The sequence below is a fragment of the Podarcis tiliguerta genome (assembly GCF_965153285.1).
Source record: "Podarcis tiliguerta genome assembly, chromosome: Z".
Lineage (NCBI taxonomy): Eukaryota > Metazoa > Chordata > Lepidosauria > Squamata > Lacertidae > Podarcis > Podarcis tiliguerta.
Genome location: NC_139553.1, coordinates 34,611,232 through 34,629,194, shown reverse-complemented (window position 1 = coordinate 34,629,194; position 17,963 = coordinate 34,611,232). Strand labels below are relative to the sequence as shown.

At 43.9% G+C, this 17,963-nt stretch overlaps 1 long non-coding RNA gene across 1 annotated transcript in view; it reads right to left on the bottom strand.

Moving 5' to 3' along the window:
* The window catches only part of LOC310668941, a 61,549-nt gene that overhangs the window by 29,195 nt on the left and 14,391 nt on the right, over positions 1-17,963 (bottom strand). The gene's annotated exons all lie outside the window — the stretch shown is intronic.

Sequence of the window (17,963 nt, the reverse complement as noted above, 5' to 3'; positions counted from 1 at the left end):
CCAGTATGTCAGTGTCCTTCTTGAACTGTGGTGCCCAGAATTGGACACAGTACTCCAGGTGAGGTCTGACCAGAGCAGAATACAGTGGCACTATTACTTCCCTTGATCTAGATGCTATACTCCTATTGATGCAGCCCAGAATTGCATTGGCTTTTTTAGCTGCCGCGTCACACTGTTGGCTCATGTCAAGTTTATGGTCAACCAAGACTCCTAGATCCTTTTCAAATGTACTGCTCTCAAGCCAGATGTCACCCATCTTGTATTTGTGCCTCTCATTTTTTTTGCCCAAGTGCAATACTTTACATTTCTCCCTGTTAAAGTTCATCTTGTTTGTTTTGGCCCAGTTCTCTAATCTGTCAAGGTCGTTTTGAAGTGTGATCCTGTCCTCTGGGGTGTTAGCCACCCCTCCCAATTTGGTGTCATCTGCAAATTTGATCAGGATGCCCTTGAGTCCATCATCCAAGTCGTTGATAAAGATGTTGAATAAGACTGGGCCCAAGACAGAACCCTGTGGCACCCCACTAGTCACTCTTCTCCAGGATGAAGAGGAACCATTGATGAACACCCTTTGGGTTCAGTCAGTCAGCCAGTTACAAATCCACTGAGTGGTAGCATAGTCAAGACCGCATTTTACCAGCTTCTTTACAAGAATATCATGGGGCACCTTGTCAAATGCCTTGCTGAAATCAAGGTAGGCTACATCCACTGTGTTCCCTTCATCCACCAGGCTTGTAATTCTGTCAAATAACGAGATCAGGTTAGTCTGACATGACTTATGTTTCAGAAATCCATGCTGACTATTGGTGATCACAGCATTCCTTTCTAGGTGCTCACAGACTGTTTGCTTAATGATCTGCTCCAGAATCTTCCCTGGTATTGATGTCAGACTGACTGGGCAGTAATTATTTGGGTCCTCTCTTTTCCCCTTTTTGAAAATAGGGACAACATTTGCCCTCCTTCAGTCTGCCGGGACTTCGCCTGTTCTCCAGGAATTCTCAAAGATGACTACCAGTGGTTCTGAGAGCACATCTGCCAGTTCTTTTAATACTCTTGGATGCAGTTCATCTGGCCCTGGAGACTTGAATACATCTAGACTAGCCAAGTATTCTTGTACTATCTCCTTAGTTATTCTGGGCTGTGTTTCCTCTGCTGAATCATTTGCTCCAAATTCTTCAGGTCGGGCATTGCTTTCTTTATCGGAGAAGACTGAGGCAAAGAAGGCATTGAGGAGTTCAGCCCTTTCTGTGTCCCCTGTTTGCATTTCACCATCTTCTCCTCTGAGTGACCCCACTGTTTCTTTGTTCTTCCTTTTGCTACGAACATACCCATAAAATCCTTTTTTTGTTGCTTTTAACCTCTCTAGCAAGCCTGAGTTCATTCTGTGCTTTAGCTTTTCTGACTTTGTGTCTACACATGCTGGCTATTTGTTTGAATTCCTCTTTGGTGGTTTCCCCCCTTTTCCATTTTTTGTACACATCCTTTTTTGATCTTAACTCAGTTAAAAGTTCTTTAGATAGCCACCCTGGCCTTGTTGAATCAAGATAGAAACCAGTTCTCTGCTGTGGAGGCACAAGGAGGAGAATTCCTGGTACGACTGCTCCCCCGCCTAGACGCACCAGGTTAAAATTGCATACCTGTGTTTGCAGAGGCTAAAACCTCCTGCCACAGATGACTTTAGCAGGTATCCAAATCATGAATCAACTCCATTATAGGCCCACATCAACCATTTCTGGGGTGTTTGTTTTGCAAGCTGACACATCTCAGATAAATTTGGCAGCAATCTTTTTAGAAAATTCCACGCATAGAATCATAGACCTGTAAAGCTGGAAGGGACCCTGAGGGTCAAATCTAGTTTAAATTTGCATGTGTTAATCTTAGGTCAGATATACAGTGGTACCTCGGGTTACATACGCTTCAGGTTACAGATTCCGCTAACCCAGAAATAGTGCTTTGGGTTAAGAACTTTGCTTCAGGATGAGAACAGAAATCGTGCTCCGGCGGCGTGGCAGCAGTAGGAGCCCCCATTAGCTAAAGTGGTCTTCAGGTTAAGAACAGTTTCAGGTTCAGTATGGACCTCCGGAATGAATTAAGTACTTAACCCGAGGTACCACTGTAGATAGATCAGGGTATGCCTGAATGCCTTTGTACCAGGGTCACCACAGTTCATCATGGAGGGTGTCCTATATTATTAGAGTTATGTCAAAAAGGTAAAGGTAAAAGACCCCTGACAGTTAAGTCCAGTCTCAGATGACTCTGGGGTTGCGGAGCTCAGCTTGCTTTACAGGCCAAGGGAGCTGGCGTTTGTCTACAGACAGTTTTTCCGGGTCATGTGGCCAGCATGACTAAGCTGCTTCTGGTGCAAAGGAACACTGAAACCAGAGCAGTGCATGGAAACACTGTTTACCTTCCCACCGGAGCGGTACCTATTTATCTACTTGCAGCTTTTGGCGTGCTTTCGAACTGCTAGGTTGGCAGGAGCTGGGACCAAACAATGGGAGGTCACCCCGTCACAGGGATTCGAACCGCTGACCTTCTGATCAGCAAGCTCAAGAGGCTCAGTGGTTTAGACACAGCACCACCTGCGTCCAGAGATGTCAACCTTATTATTAATGCCATGATCTATAGCAATAAACCATAGAAATAAATTCAGATTGACACACACCCGTGTGCAACGATTCTCTTTCTACGTGCCTATTTTATACTCCTCCATCTTACAATTTTTGTCTGTTATTATAATTTTTCTCTCTGTTTTATATACATTATAAAATGAAATAAATAAAACCCCAGTTTCCCACACTGAAAGTTAGTCCCCCCTCCTACTGCGAGTCAAATTCCTGACCATTAAATTGTCAACAAATTGCAAACTAATATGGAAATGTGGAGAACTGAACTTAAGATTGGGGAAAAAATAGAACAATTTTTGACAGATTTGTCCCTCCCTCCCTCCCTGGGATAAAGTCCCATCGAACCCAATATGACTTGATTTTTGAATAGGGTTGTGCTGTAAATCTCCTGCCCAATCTGTCACCAATGCCTGTCTGCGGTGGTTTCTCCCAGCCTCCATCCTTTGCCTAGTGATACTGAAAATCCAGCAGGTCTGCTTGTCCTTGATGGATAACTTTTACTAGTACATGGTGTTTGATCAAGAGGAATGGCAGCCGAGTGAGATGGCAATAAAACGGGGAAATTTATGTCCAAATTTTAGTCTCCATTAAACTGGTGTGAAGCTAGGTGGGAATCCACAGGGGTAAGAAATTTGATGGCTTCTTTCCATGATAACCACTGTAGATTTTCAGCCTCTTGGAATAAAGGGTATACATTGTATGGAAAAAATACTTCATGTTACATGTGCAACAGGATACAACAATAGGCACAAGTTCTGGTGCATAAGCTACCCAGGCCTGTTCTTCCACTAAAGGATTAAAACATTGGCCTTTCATGGCAAAGCACTGTAGTTCACTGACAGAGCTCTGATTTGCATGCAGAAGGTCTTAAAGTTAGTCCCTGGCATCTCCAGGTAGGGTTAAGCTAGACAGACCAGTGAGTGTGCATAAGAGTGAGTTCTAGGCATTTATCAGTTCTGGAGCCTTGCTTTGGAACAGGCTGCATCTGAGGACAGGAAGATGCTTTCTACTGTGTCAGACCGTTGGCCAATCCAACTCAGTGTCATTGAGACTGACACCAGCTCTCCATTGACATTCCCAGTCCTACCCGAGGACTGAATGGGTGACCTTCTGTCTGCAAAGCTTATTCTCTGCCACTGAGCTATGGTTCTCCAAGTGCTATTCTTCCCAGTCTTGTGTTCTCTTTCCCCTTTTAGCAACACTGAGAGTAGCAGAGGTGGTTAAAAAGTTAAAATGCCAGATTATAAATTAGTTAAAGGTAAAGGTAAAGGGACCCCTGACCATTAGGTCCAGTCATGGCCGACTCTGGGGTTGCGGCGCTCATCTCACTTTATTGGCCGAGGGAGCTGCCGTACAGCTTCCGGGTCATGTGGCCAGCATGACTAAGCTGCTTCTGGCGAACCAGAGCAGCACACGGAAACGCCGTTTACCTTCCCGCCGGAGCGGTACCTATTTATCTGCTTGCACTTTGATGTGCTTTCGAACTGCTAGGTTGGCAGGAGCAGGGACTGAGCAACGGGAGCTCACCCCGTCACAGGGATTCAAACCGCTGACCTTCTGATCGGCAAGTCCTAGGCTCTGTGGTTAAACCCACAGCACCACTTGCATCCCTATAAATTAGTTAGGAAGAGCCAAATTAGTTGGAAGCACCGACAAGGGTTGGGATGGGGATTAAAGACTATGTTGTCACTAAGATTATGATTACTTTGGTGGTCTGCACATAAGCAGCAGCAATAATGATGATGATGATAATTTTATTATTTGTACCCTGACCATTGGACTGAGTTGCCCCAGCAGCTTCTAACAAATAGAAGCTGGAAGCTGGGGCAGCTTCCAACAAATAGAAAGGCATGATAAAGCATCAAACATTAAAAAACTTCCCTAAACAGGGCTGCCTGCAGATGTCTTCCAAAAGTCAAATAATGGTTTATCTGTTTGACATCTGATGGGAAGGCGTTCTGCAGGGTAGGAGCCACTACAGAGAAGGCTCTCTGCCTGGTTTCTGTAGCCTTACTTCACAATGAGGGAACCACCAGAAAGGCCTCAGAGCTGGACCTCAGGGTCTGGGCTGAACGATGAGGGTGAAGATTCTCGTTCATGTATACTGGGCTGAGTCCATTTAGGGCTTTAAAGGTCAGCACCAACACTTTGAATTGTGCTTGGAAACATGCTGGAAGCCACTGTAGATCCTTTAGGACCGGTGCTATATGGTCCCGTCAGCTGCTTCCAGACACCAGTCTAGCTCCTGCACTCTGGAGCTCCTCTCTTCATCTTGGAGGTGATGGAAGGAAGGGAGTGATTTGTCATCTCCATTGCATCTGTTGCTCTTCCTTATGCTAGCCTTCTCTTCAGCCAAGTTAAGGGAAGTAGCAGAGCAATTGCAGGCACTGCTGTCATGCCTCTGAACTTTATCACTTTCCTCCTACCAGATGGCACATTCCAGTGTTTCAAACTGGGGGCTTTTTCACAGACATGCCTGCAGCCATGCTTGCCTGAAAACGACTGGAGGTCTTGATAGGAGCTTTGCCTTGTTCCTATGCCAACATCCTCTGCATTGACGGAGGCAGCTGCTTGCTGTGCCGAGATGGAAAGCTCTGGAAGCCCCTGGTGGGGCCAATTTTCACAAGCTGCGGAAGCTTGTCATTGTCAAACCCTGGTTGTGAGATTAAAAAATATAAGAAGCTGGAGGCCAGCATTATTAAGAGCAGGCTTCCTCAGTATCATTTTTGTACATCCAAGAATGGGGAAGTCAAGTCATGCTATAGCCCAAAGCTGGCATGTGTATGGAAATATATTTTCTCCTGTTCTGTTCACATGCATCAGGTCAGTGGCTCATCTAGTCTAGCATCCTGTTCTCACAGTAGCCAGCCACTGGAAAGCCTACAAGTGCAGCAGCGCTCTCCCCTCCTGCTGCTTCTAGAAACTGGTATTCAGAAATACACCACCTCCAGTGGTAGAGGTAGATCATATCCATCAGTGTTAGGGATGCTGTGGTTATATCCATTTTTTAACAAGGTTAAAAATGAAACAAAAATGCAGCACCAATTTGAAACTACAGATACATGCCCCAAACAGGTTTCTGAATAATTATTATACATATTATACATACATACATACGAAAATTTGTTGTACAAGAAAACTAATTAGGGAAGGGCCATAGCTCAGTGGCACAGCATCTGTTTTGTGTATAGAGCTCCTAGGTTCAGTCCTGATATTTCCAAGTAATATTAAGAGTGTCCCATCTGAAACCCCAGGAAGTTGCTGCCTGTCTATGCAGACAGTGCTAAAATGGATCAGACTTAAAATGAGGTAGTCCACTATGTTCCTAAATGACACAGTATGTGTGCAATAGTCTCACCTTTTCAACAAAAGCCCATCATCATATATAATAACAAGATGGGCAGCACTTTAAAAGGGGCATGATGTTCACTCATACCTGGTTATGAACTACTATTGTTAAATATTTGGTAATTCGTAATCCTACCCTCCATGCCCTGATCTTGCATAATCCCATACTTATCTGTTTGCTCCACCAAGCAAGCTGGCCACTGAATTCTGCAGCAGCTGAAGTTTCTGAACCATCATCAGAGGCAGCCCCACATGTGACACATCACAGTAATCTAACCTAGTGCATAGACAACTGAAGTTAGACTGTCCCTGTCCAGATAGAGGCACAGCTGGCCAACTGTCCAAAGCTGATAGAAGACACTCCACATGGAGCCTCTACGAATAGCAATGGATCCAGAAGAAGCCTCTTGCTGCATACCCACTCCTTCAAAGTGAATGTAACCCCATAAAGAGCAGGCAACCTTCCATCCATCCAGTCTAGGGAACCACCCACTAGCAGTGCCTTAGTCTTATTTGGATTGAGCTTCAGTTTATTGGCTCTCATTCAGTCCATTACTGAGGCAAGACAACAAATGGTCCAGCACATCCAATGCCTCACCCACAGATATACAGGGTAAGTAGAGCTGTATGTCATCAGCATATACTCCAAATGATTCCTCTCAGTGGCTTCATGTAAATGTTAAAAAGCATGGGAGATAAAATCAAATCCTACATGGGACTGAAGAGCACTCCCCAAGCATCACTCTCTGGAAATGACAATCCAAGTAGGACCAGAACCACTGCAAAGCGGTGCCACCCAGCCCCAGCTCCTGAAGGTCACGATAATCAATGGTATCAAAAGTTGCTGAGAGGCCAAGGACAATTAACAGGGACACATCTCCCCAGCCTCTCTCTTAAAAGAAGTCATGCAGGGTGACCAAAGCAGTTTCTGTGCCAAAACTGTGCCGAAACCCTGATGGTTTGCTGGTTTTCATTTTGGTTAAAAACACCCCCCCCCCCCGTCTCTCTAGATACAGACTCAGCCTAATTTGTCTCCCTACCATTCCCATTAGTAAGATATAAAATTATCCATTTGGTTCTCTGTGTTAAATTGCCTTACATGTTCACCCCCTCTCTTCCCATCCCCAGTTTTGGCTGTTTCTTAATTAGATTTTAAGCTGCCTCCTGCCCACCCAATACTTTATAATTCTACTATACCTTTCTAACATCCTGCTTTGTACAATCTTCTCTTTTCCTCCCCACTGTCATATCCTACTAGGCACCATCTTGATGAATAAATTATCAGGATTGTTCTACAAGAAATCTGTCGTGTGTTATGTGACCTCTTTGAAGTCTGAGATTTAGTCATGAATCCCATATTAGTGCTAAATGAGCTGTTCTGGTGCCAAGACATTGTGCCAGAAGCTCCTTCTGATCACGCGGCATCCCCCTCCCCAACGTGTCTTTCAATTCATCATTTTTAGGACATCATGAGCAAAGCTGCAGATACCAAAATAAAGAGAAAGAGATCGAAGATTCGAATCACCCTAGGTTTGAAACCACATCCAACCTGCTATTCTTCATTATTTGTACAGTAGCATCAATCTGGAGCAGGTTCCCAGTTCCCAGGAGCTTATAATTAAAAATTTGACACAAGAGAGGAAGATGTGGGTGAGAGGAAGGGGGAAGGGCTATAGCTCATTGGTAGAGCATCTGCTTTGTGGGCAGAAGGTGCTGGGTTCAATCCTTGGCATCTTCAAGCCCTGCTTGAAGATACTCCTACCTGAAACCTTGGAGAGCCACTGCCAATCATTGTGGACAATACTCAGTTGGATAGACCAGTATACAGTAGTACCTTGGGCTACAGACGCTTCAGGTTACAGACGCTTCAGGTTACAGACTCTGCTAACCCAGAAATAGTACCTCGGGTTAATAACTTTGCTTCAGGATGAGAACAGAAATCGTGCGGTGGTGGCGCATTGGCAGAGGGAGGCCCCATTAGCTAAAGTGGTGCTTAGGTTAAGAACAGTTTCAGGTTAAGAATGGACCACCGGAACGAATTAAGTTCTTAACCCAAGGTACCACTGTACTTAGCCTGAAAGCCTGATAATAGCTCTGTGGCAGGGCTTTACCTGGGGGTGCAAGGGGTGTGGGGCACCCAGGCGCTGAATTCTGGGGGACACCAGGCGCCCGCCGCTGAAGCCGCCTAAGCTCTTAACTATTTACCTGTTATGAAATAATAAATAATTTTGATCAAGCTAGAAAAACAAAATACATATATACCTAGGTATTACTGAAATGTATACCTACAGTTTCACTAAAGGACTTTCAACTTTGTGCACTCATTTACCAAAGGAGCGCTGGGCTAGTGGCGGTGCTTGTCAGACTCAACGATGGCGCTTGTCATTCACAACGGCGCCGTGCACGTGAAATTAACTCTTACATCAAAATATTATGTTACGTATTGTATTGAGCTGCTATGCGGCAGTGGACTCAGCGGCACCTTTGACACGACTGATGTTTCTCCTAAGTAGGTGCCTAAACAATACAGTGGTACCCCGCAAGATGAATGCCTCGGAAGACGAAAAACTTGCTAGACGAAAGGGTTTTTTGTTTTCTGAGGTGCTTCGCAAGACGGATTTTCCTAAGGGCTTGCTTCACTAGACGAAACGGCCCTGCCTCTCGTGTCATGGCGACGGTCACTGCACGCACGCACGCACGCTCGCTTCCCCACTCCTCTGGCTCCCTCCCACCTTCCGGCTGATGGTTAGTGCCTTGCGCCGCTGCCCACCCCCCTCGCGCGCTCCCCTCAGAGAGCCGTTGCCGCCAGCGCCTCTCTCTCCCTGTAGTCGCGCTCCTGAGCCCCGCCGCCCTCCAGCAGCCGCGTCGCACGGTGGCCACAATGCGCGGGTGAGTCTGAGGTACCGGCTGCGGCAGCTGTCCTGCTTCTCCCCGCTCCTCCCCGCCGTTGTCAGTGTTTAAATGCAGTGGTGCTTCGCAAGACGAAAAAACTCGCATAACGAAAAAACTCACGGAACGAATTAATTTCGTCTTGCAAGGCACCATTGTACTTATAAGTTTAAGTGTGGTGGTGTTGTATACTTAAGTATAAGTGTATTGCAAATGAATGAGCAAATAAAAAAGTTTGCTTCTTTTTCCTCCCTTCTTTCGTAAACAAGACATAAGGCATAAGCATGCTGTCTGACATAAGCCTAATAAAAGTTAATTTGGGGGCTAAACTATATTTGGGGGTGCTGGGTGGATCTTTGCACCCCGGCAGTGCATATGCTAAAGACAGTGCTGCTCTGTGGTTCAGCAACTGCTCTGAATGTAGAAGGCATCTCCAGATAGGGCTTGAAAGGACCCCGGCTGGAACCCTGAAAGAGTCACCCTCAATCCCTGGCATTTACAGGCAGGTCTGGGAGAAAATCCTATTTGAAACACTGGGGCATATAAAGCAGTCCTTTATTTTTGTTGCTAGAGTGAATAGGTGGATCATGTGTGTACATTTCACATTCATTTATTTAAGGGCAAGCTTTAATGCTTCACCCCCCCCCCCACTAATATATGGATGTTTATGCATTGTTTACCAGAGCATATGCATTTGTTTTGCACACATTACTTGGCTGCAGAACTGCATTGTAAAATTTAGAGAAGTGCAATGCACATTTTGAAGGATGGCTGTCTTTCAATACGTGTATTGCTTCTAAAAATGTGTATTAGGTAACTTCACCTTGAAATGCAAGCTGAATTGAATTTCTTCCCCAGCCCTAATCCCACTGCATATCTGCAGCCATGCTATACCTTCTGAGTAGGTGTGTGTGTTTGTTAAAACGGTGGCATCACAGACACAACCGCTACCCCAAGAGTCCAAATCATTCCAGAATGTTATTTACTTATTTCGCCTTCAAGTATCTGAAAAGAAATCTGCTCACCACTTTGAAGAAGCTCGTTATTTTATATCATCATCATCATCTTACATGGAATCACAGAATTGTAGAATTGGAAGGGATCCCAAGGGCCATCTAGTCCAACCCCCTGTAATGGAGGAATCTCTCACCTAACATGGGGCTCAAATACACAACCCTGAGATTGAGTGTCTTATGCTCTACTGACTGAGCTAAAGAATATACAGTCATACCTCGGGTTACAGACGATTCAGGTTGCGGTTTTTCGGGTTACGGACCACCGAAACCCGGAAGTACCAGAACGGGTTACTTCCAGATTTCGGTGGTCACGCATGCGCAGAAGCACTAAATTGCGCTTTGTTCATGTGCAGAAGTGCCAAATCACAACCCGCACATGTGCAGACGCGGCGCTGCGGGTTGCGAACGCTGCGGGTTGCGAATGTGCATCCCGCATGGATCACATTCGCAACCCGAGCATCCACTGTAGTTTTGCTTGTTTGAATAGTTTTTTAATTAAACCCCCCCCCCCCCCCGTGTTTGGTGGTTCTCATTTTTTTTTAATGAAAGCCACTTTGAGTCCTGTTATGGAAAAGGGTGGGGCAATAATACTAATAATACTAACAACAACACTCGTTATTCTATGAAAACTTAGGGGAATGCTTGACGAAGACTCATGAGATACTGACCCAATTCAAAGAGAAAACTCACTCACAATTTTACATCGGTTACAATGTTAGGTTGATGGTGCTTAGGGACAACAAACTCAAAGCCATAGCTCAGTGGCAAAGCATCTGCTTTACATGCAGAAGGTCTAAGGTTCAATCCTTGGCACCTCTAGGTAGGGCTGGGGAAGATTCCTTGTTTGAAACCCTGGAGAGCCAATGTGGAAAACATTAAGCTAGATTGATAAGTATTCTTAGTATAAAGGCAGCTTCCTCTACTCCCATTTCTGTAAACTGTTCTGCTATTTTCTGAATGTAGAGTGGTTTATAAATCCTGAAACAAACAAGTAATCTAAAATAATGAAAGAGCTGGAAAAAAAGGAATCACTTGTGCGCACGTGCACAGAACTGTTCTTAAAGAAAGATGGAAGACAAAAGACAAGTCATGTCCCCAGGCTGCAGTCACATGGCAGTTTATTCCCTTTTCTGTTTTTCATTTATTCCACTTTTTCCTGCTTCCTGTTTTCACCATTTTCCATTTTCACATGGCAGTTTATTCTGTTTCCCCAGCATTCCCCTAACTTAGACTAAAGCAGTTGGTTTCCACATTATATTTGAGCTTTTGCCTGATGTAAAAGCCACTTCCAGAAATATAGCGGAATATAGCTGGCTTCACTTCCATGCTATTATTCCATGAAAATTGTTTCTTTTCCTGGAAGCAAATAACATGGAAATGAAAATTAAACTTGTGCTACATAACACAACATTTCTGGAAGTGGCTTTTACATCAGGTTAAAGCTCAAATGTAATGTGGGAATTAACAGTTAGGAATATGGAAGACACTGTCATGTGAACGCAGCTCCAGTTGTCTTGAGATGTAGCTTTCTAGCATGCATCTTCGTTGACATGTTGGGCAGGCTGCAAAATTAGCTGTGTGTCAATGGAATTTCATCTGTGGTGCTGAATAGGGGAGGGGAAAAAAAGAGAAACCAATTCTGCCTTCACCTCAGCGGGAGCCTGACACCCTGCTCCAGACTATTTGGCTGAATACAAGGATTTCTTTTCATTTCTCTTTCCTCTATTAGCTACAGCTTTCCAATAGATTGGTGCCTGGTGAGTACCCCACCAAGCTCTGCTGCAAAATAGGGCAAGATCTAATCAAGGGAGAGACACTTAAGGGATGTGGGGAACCAAGGCTGGAATTATATGGGCTAAGGTAAAAATATTTTCCCCTCACAGTGGACTCATGCTTGAGTTAAATCTCTTGCTTTGTACAAGGGGCAAAAAATTCTGATGCATCTCCCTTCTCCCAAATGGAGCAGCAAGGATGTTATGGATGAAAATACCTGTCTAGCTATCACCTTCAGGAGGTGCCTTTCTGATTGCTTAGGAGAAATCCCCACTGAACTGTATTTTGTGCTTCTACCTTTTGCTTGTATGCTTGTTCCATATTATCATCATCACCACCCACACATCCATTCGATTTATTAGTCGCTTGACGCATAAGGAGTCTTCAAGTGCCTTACAAAGTTTTAAGAGCATAAAGCAGGGGGGGTGAAGGAGCCTTTTTCGATCTGTGGGTCAGATCCTTATCAGAATCTTATTCAGGGTTAAATTACATTGTTATTCATAGCCAGTAGTCATTACAATATATACATAAAACACATATCTGTGAAATACAGAAGGGAAGAATTATCAGTCCAATAAGACCGGGATCAACCCCAAGAATTTAAATAGACAAATAGACTTCAATAGTGTAAGATTTTGGCCTATTTCTTCCTTGGGGGGGGGGGGGTCTGCAGCTTGTGTAAGAGAAATTCCCAGTATTTATAACTCTGTATTGTGAGAACCATCCCCGGACTAGATTTGGGTTACTTTGTCCCATCTGTATATTTGAGGGCTTTGTTTGAAAGAAACTCAGAGCGTTGTAATTAGCCTCAAATAGTTTTAGATAACCTGAAGGAGTTTTGGATGGCTTCAGCAGGATTTCAAAGGGGCTTTCGAAGAGCTTCAAAGGAAGGGAGGATGTTTAAAGTGTCATCCGGCGACTTCCGGAGTCCTTCTCTGGCTGGGATATAAGCTTGTTTTCCGGGAGTGTATCTTTTCCCCTTATTATTTTTTTAAGAGTTCCTACTCACTCTGCTGAGGCTCACAGGAGACTTGCTTCAGGTGCCATCTCCTAACCAGAAGTCAGTAACTCAATAGGCTTCAAAGTACAATGCACAGTTGATCCACCAGGTTCTGGCTCTATCAGCTGATATGAGACAGAGGCAAAGCCTGCTTTCTGCAGGCACCAGGTGTTCAAGGGAGTTCCCCACCCCATAACCCAGACTTGCAAGCCCAACTTGAACCCCTGGTGAGTTTTGTTTGGTTCATGGACTAGAAGCCCGCTTTTCCCTGCCAATCCTCAACAAGGAGCACACTTTAAGGCTAGTTGTACATTGAGAGCTGCCATATAGATGTACCATATAGATAATGTCAAATATCAGGTGTGAGGCAGGTGGGTGTGTATTGGGGAAAACAGCCAAGTTTGGCCTACAGGCCTTTGATTCCTTGCAGTGGCCATAAAGCATGACATAAAATCAGAAAAAAGAACACAGCATTGCTTATAATCATCACCTATTAAAAACAAACAAACAAAAACAAACCCCAATAAAACAGCAGCAACATTTTCAGCAGCAAAAACATACCCTCAGTAGAAAACAGGATTATCACAATCTATCAAATGCTTGGGAGAAGAGATATATTTTCCCTTGGTACAGAGAAGATGTTAATGATGGTGTCAGGAAGACCCCACTGGGGAAAGTATTCTATAAGTAAAGAATCACAACTTTAGAATTCTCTCCCATCCTTATTTCAGAAGACCAGGCCTAATGGCAACATCAGGCGGAACACCCAGAGGGCACGGGGGATGGAGAATTCTAGGTGAAGGAACTGCTAAATCCAAAGCCTGCTGGGGCAGAAGTTGGCGATTGGGCATTATTAATTTTGGGGGTCTAGTCTTTCTCCCTCTCCATGTTTTCCTAATGGGAGGGAAAATCAGTATGCCAGGTACAAATCTGGTGTATTCTCCCATCCCAAAGGAAGCTGCCTTATACCATGTTAAACTACTGGTTTATCTAGCTCAGTATTATGTACACTGACTGAGAATGGCTCTCTAGAGTTTCAGACAGGGGACAAATATACCTGATTATGCTGCGGATTAAACCTGTGACTTTCTACATGCAAAGCAAATCATCTTCTACTGAGCCAAGGATGCTCCCCATTTTGGGGAAATGGGTGGGTTTTGGACTCAGCAGAACCAACACCTCCCCCAATCCACCCAAGCATGCCTGTCTCCCATCCTACTACTGTCAGTTCACCAATAAGTAAGGACAACTGCAGAGATTTCTGCAGGTGCGATCTCTGAGCAATTATGGCTTTCAGTGGTTCTACCACTGATTCTAGGTTAGTTTCCTTTGAGTGACATCACTGGAGACTGCTTATGCTTTTTGCATGTAATGTTTTATCATGTTCACTCTTTAGAGTGCCATGTCTGAGTATTCCTCCCCCCTCCACCAGTGCTTTCCACGTGAAAGCTGTCTATTTTGTTGTTTCTTCAGCTTCTAAATAGTAATATTGTGTACAATAATATAGAAATGTGGTATACAAATTAAAAGTGAAATGAAAACCTAGTCTTTAGTGCTAAATAGGAGCAAACAGCAATCCATGAAAAACCTGAATTGCCATTTGTTCTGATTCAATGTTAAAGAGCATGTTTTCATGGGGAAAGTGGCAAGGCAAAAAAGAGAAAATGCTCAGGCATGGGGCTTTAAAACATGGACTTGTTCTCTTTCACAAAGAGTGACTATTTGATGACATCACATCTTGCCAAGGGAAGGGTGGGAGGAAGATACACTATCTTCCAGAAGAATCTTCAATCACAAATCACTTATACTTGGCCATGTCTTTATTATGTGAAGGTCTGTCTGCCTAGCAAAAGGGAATCTGCTTGCTATCTCCATTTGTTGCATTTTTTTTACCATCAGTCACTGAATTGGATGGGGATAATTGATAGACCATTCTAACCCCACCCCGACATCTCATTACAATACCCAATGGTCCCACGTCTGTCATAAGAAGGAAGCCAGTACCCAAAAGTAAATAAATCCATACCAATACACTTCCTTGTCCACTTTACTTTTTTCTCCCTAAAACAGGTTCTTCCCCTTCCACCCTACTCACTAAATTAATGTGAATCAGTAATATCAGTAAAAGATATGTAAACAAACTTCTTGCAAGCAAACTTGTTTACCTTCCCCACAAATACATTTCATTCTGGAGGGTTAGAGAACTAACACAACCAGTTTAACAGAAAACCTTGCAGCAATTAAACTTTAGAGCACAGTGTTGGCCAAAGTGAACCCACACTTTACTCTCCTAGGATTCTTGCCTTTTTATTTAGTGCATGAAAGCAAACCTCAAAATGATGTACTTTGCCTCTCTCCCTGAATGAAACCATCATAGTAAGGGAAAAACCATTTCCCACTCTTCCCAGAAGGGTACAGTGTGTGTCACCAATTATACATGTGTCATTAATCACAGAACAAGCACTTCTACAGTTAAAAACCTCCAAGCCACAGAACACTGGGAGAGGACTTGCAGGGAGAAACCAGAGGTTAGTGGGGGCGACTGAGGATCAAATTCAGTACCAGAAATGTTTTCATGTGCAAAGCTTAGGCTCAGATTTACTGAACCACCTGTACCAGCACATGATTCTTTTTCTTATATGGATACAGGCTACAGAAGAACATTTATGCTTTATTTAATTTACTGAAACATTTTTATGCTGTCTTCCCATCAGACCATCCTCCGGGAAGACTATGGCATCTGTAGCCAGGTTCTCCAGTCTTCCACATGTGCCCACCTTGGGAGTGCCCATGCTGGATGCCTGCTGAGCTGTGCTATACCTTTGTCCCTGGCTCTCTGCCTAGGTTGAAATTGGCTGCAATACAACCAGGGCACAAACCAGCAAGTAGATGCTAGAAAAAAAGGGCAGCTGGTGTGAGAGTTGGGTGAGATGATGACACTTCCAGATTGCTGCCTAGAAAATTGCAGCCACAGAAAGCCAGAAAACTGGAAGAGGCTTCAGCTATAGGATAGGAAGATTGCACAAGCCTAGAGGCTCTGTGCTGGACCACATTGAGACTGGTGACATAGCTAGAAACATAGGGGCTGTCTTATATTGAATCAAGTGGTCCATTTGGCTCAGCATTCTCTGCACTGGCTTTGGCGGGTCTCAGATACGGTTTCAGATAGCGGTCTCTCCCAACCATTCCTGGAGATGCTGGGAATTGAATCTGGGATCTTCTGCATACAAAGCAGATGCTCCACCACTGGACCACAGCCCATCCCCAGGTTGCCAGCAACCTGAGAGCATGGTAGTAGTCAAGGTAGCTCCAAAATCTGCAGCATAAAGTCTGTCGGACCCAGGAAAGCCAAGGACTGAATAAATCTCACTATGGATGATCACTTTAGAGGAGTCATTTCCTTTGGAGGACTACATTGACTTCAATCAAGAAGAGCTTGGTTTTGTTGTCACCCACTTTGGTTTGTCATTGTAACAAGTAGGACTGGTCTGTTGGAACTCACTATGGCTGGCTGGGATTCTGCATACAGTGGTACCTCGGGTTAAGAACTTAATTTGTTCCGGAGGTCCATTCTTAACCTGAAACTGTTCTTAACCTGAGGTACCACTTTAGCTAATGGGGCCTCCCACTACTGGCAATTTCTGTTCTCATCCTGAAGCAAAGTTCTTAACCTGAGGTACTATTTCTGGGTTTCTGCTCTGACTCTCTGACATACCTACCACCCAAACACATCAGTAAAACCAGCACTGAGTTACCTCACTGGTTACCACACTTATTTGAAAACTGCATGTGTGACCTGCAACAAAATCTTGCAGTCTGGAGTGTTTGTCTTCAGGACACTCCCCTTTCATCTCCCCAATTTTCTTTCCCCATTGCCATCAACAGCCAGCATTCAGTGGCCCTCCACATGTTCAGTCTTCATTAAGTAGTTTTTGTAGTCACTCCATAAGATGATTTTCTTTCTTTCTTTGGTACTTCTGAAAATAATTATTATTTATAGCCTATATAGACCATACATATTTCTATATATTTAGTTCAAAATTAAATATTAGTTTCAAGCAGGCAATGAAAGTTTCTAAAAATAAAAGGTGGGGCTGAAAATCTGGAGTGAAAATTACATTTCTGAAAATCTCTAATCTTCTGAGTCCTATTTTGCACTGTCACCAAAAACGATATCCTTAAAATGCAAATTCTGTTGGGATGCTGCTTGTGTCATAAGGTTGGGTCAAGAAACAAAATCAATGAATCTGAGAGAATGAGAGATAATGTATGGGATTGCCTTGCAGGAGAGGTTAAGCACAAAAGGGGAATTTTGATTTGACAAACATTCTTATATAATACCAATCAATGCTTTGTTTGTAAGAAATGACTTCATTCTGTGGGTTAATGAGATTGACAATTGGCCATGCTTAAAGAGTATTAAGGTAATGCATTGAAATATCTCAGGTTTACAACCCAAAATTGATCATTTCAGCTATTTTAAGTACAAAGGATCAATACCATCAGCTCCCCCATCCTTAAGTGCTAATAAATGCTTTAAACCACAACAACCATGGATTCCATTTGACAATTAAATTAAACACAGAATTAAATTCCTTACATACACTGCAGAAGGCTATTTGGGATAAACTCAATAACTACCCTCAATTATCAAAGTCATTGGATTCCTAACAATCAAAATATTGGCATAGACATCTCTGCATGGGCTCACTCTGGTTGCAAGACAGAAATGCTAATAAGATGAAGAATGAGTCAGGGTTTTTGAAATTGGGCTTCAAATTTTAGAAGTTTGATGACCTAGAGCAGGGGTGTCCAACAGGTCGATCACGATCTACTGGTCGATCCCCAGGAGGTTTTGGAAGACTGAAGTCGATCGCTGGGTCCCTTTCCTTAGCGTTGATAAAATAGAATCCAGCCCTACCTCCTCACTCCGCCGTCCACTGTTGCACTATTTGCAGAACGGAAGACGGAGTTTATTCAGTGAGGCTGTTGGTGAGTTGTTGTTCGCCCTTTCCCCTTGAGCTTAGGCTTGAATTCTCAAAAATTGGGGCTTTCCTCCTCCCTCAAAAAAGCTCAACAACTCTGACCCGAGCCCCAAAAAGGGGGGTAGATCACTGTCAGTTTCTAATTGTGTGAGTAGATCACGGTCTCTTGGAAGTTGGCAACACCTGGTCTAGAGGATGGACCAAGTCAATAGGATAAAGGCATAACACTCTTGGATTATAAGAAGAGCTCTGCTGGATCCATGCAAAGGCCCCTATCCAGTCCAGTATTTTCTGTCCTACAATGGCCAACCATTGTATTTCCGAAACA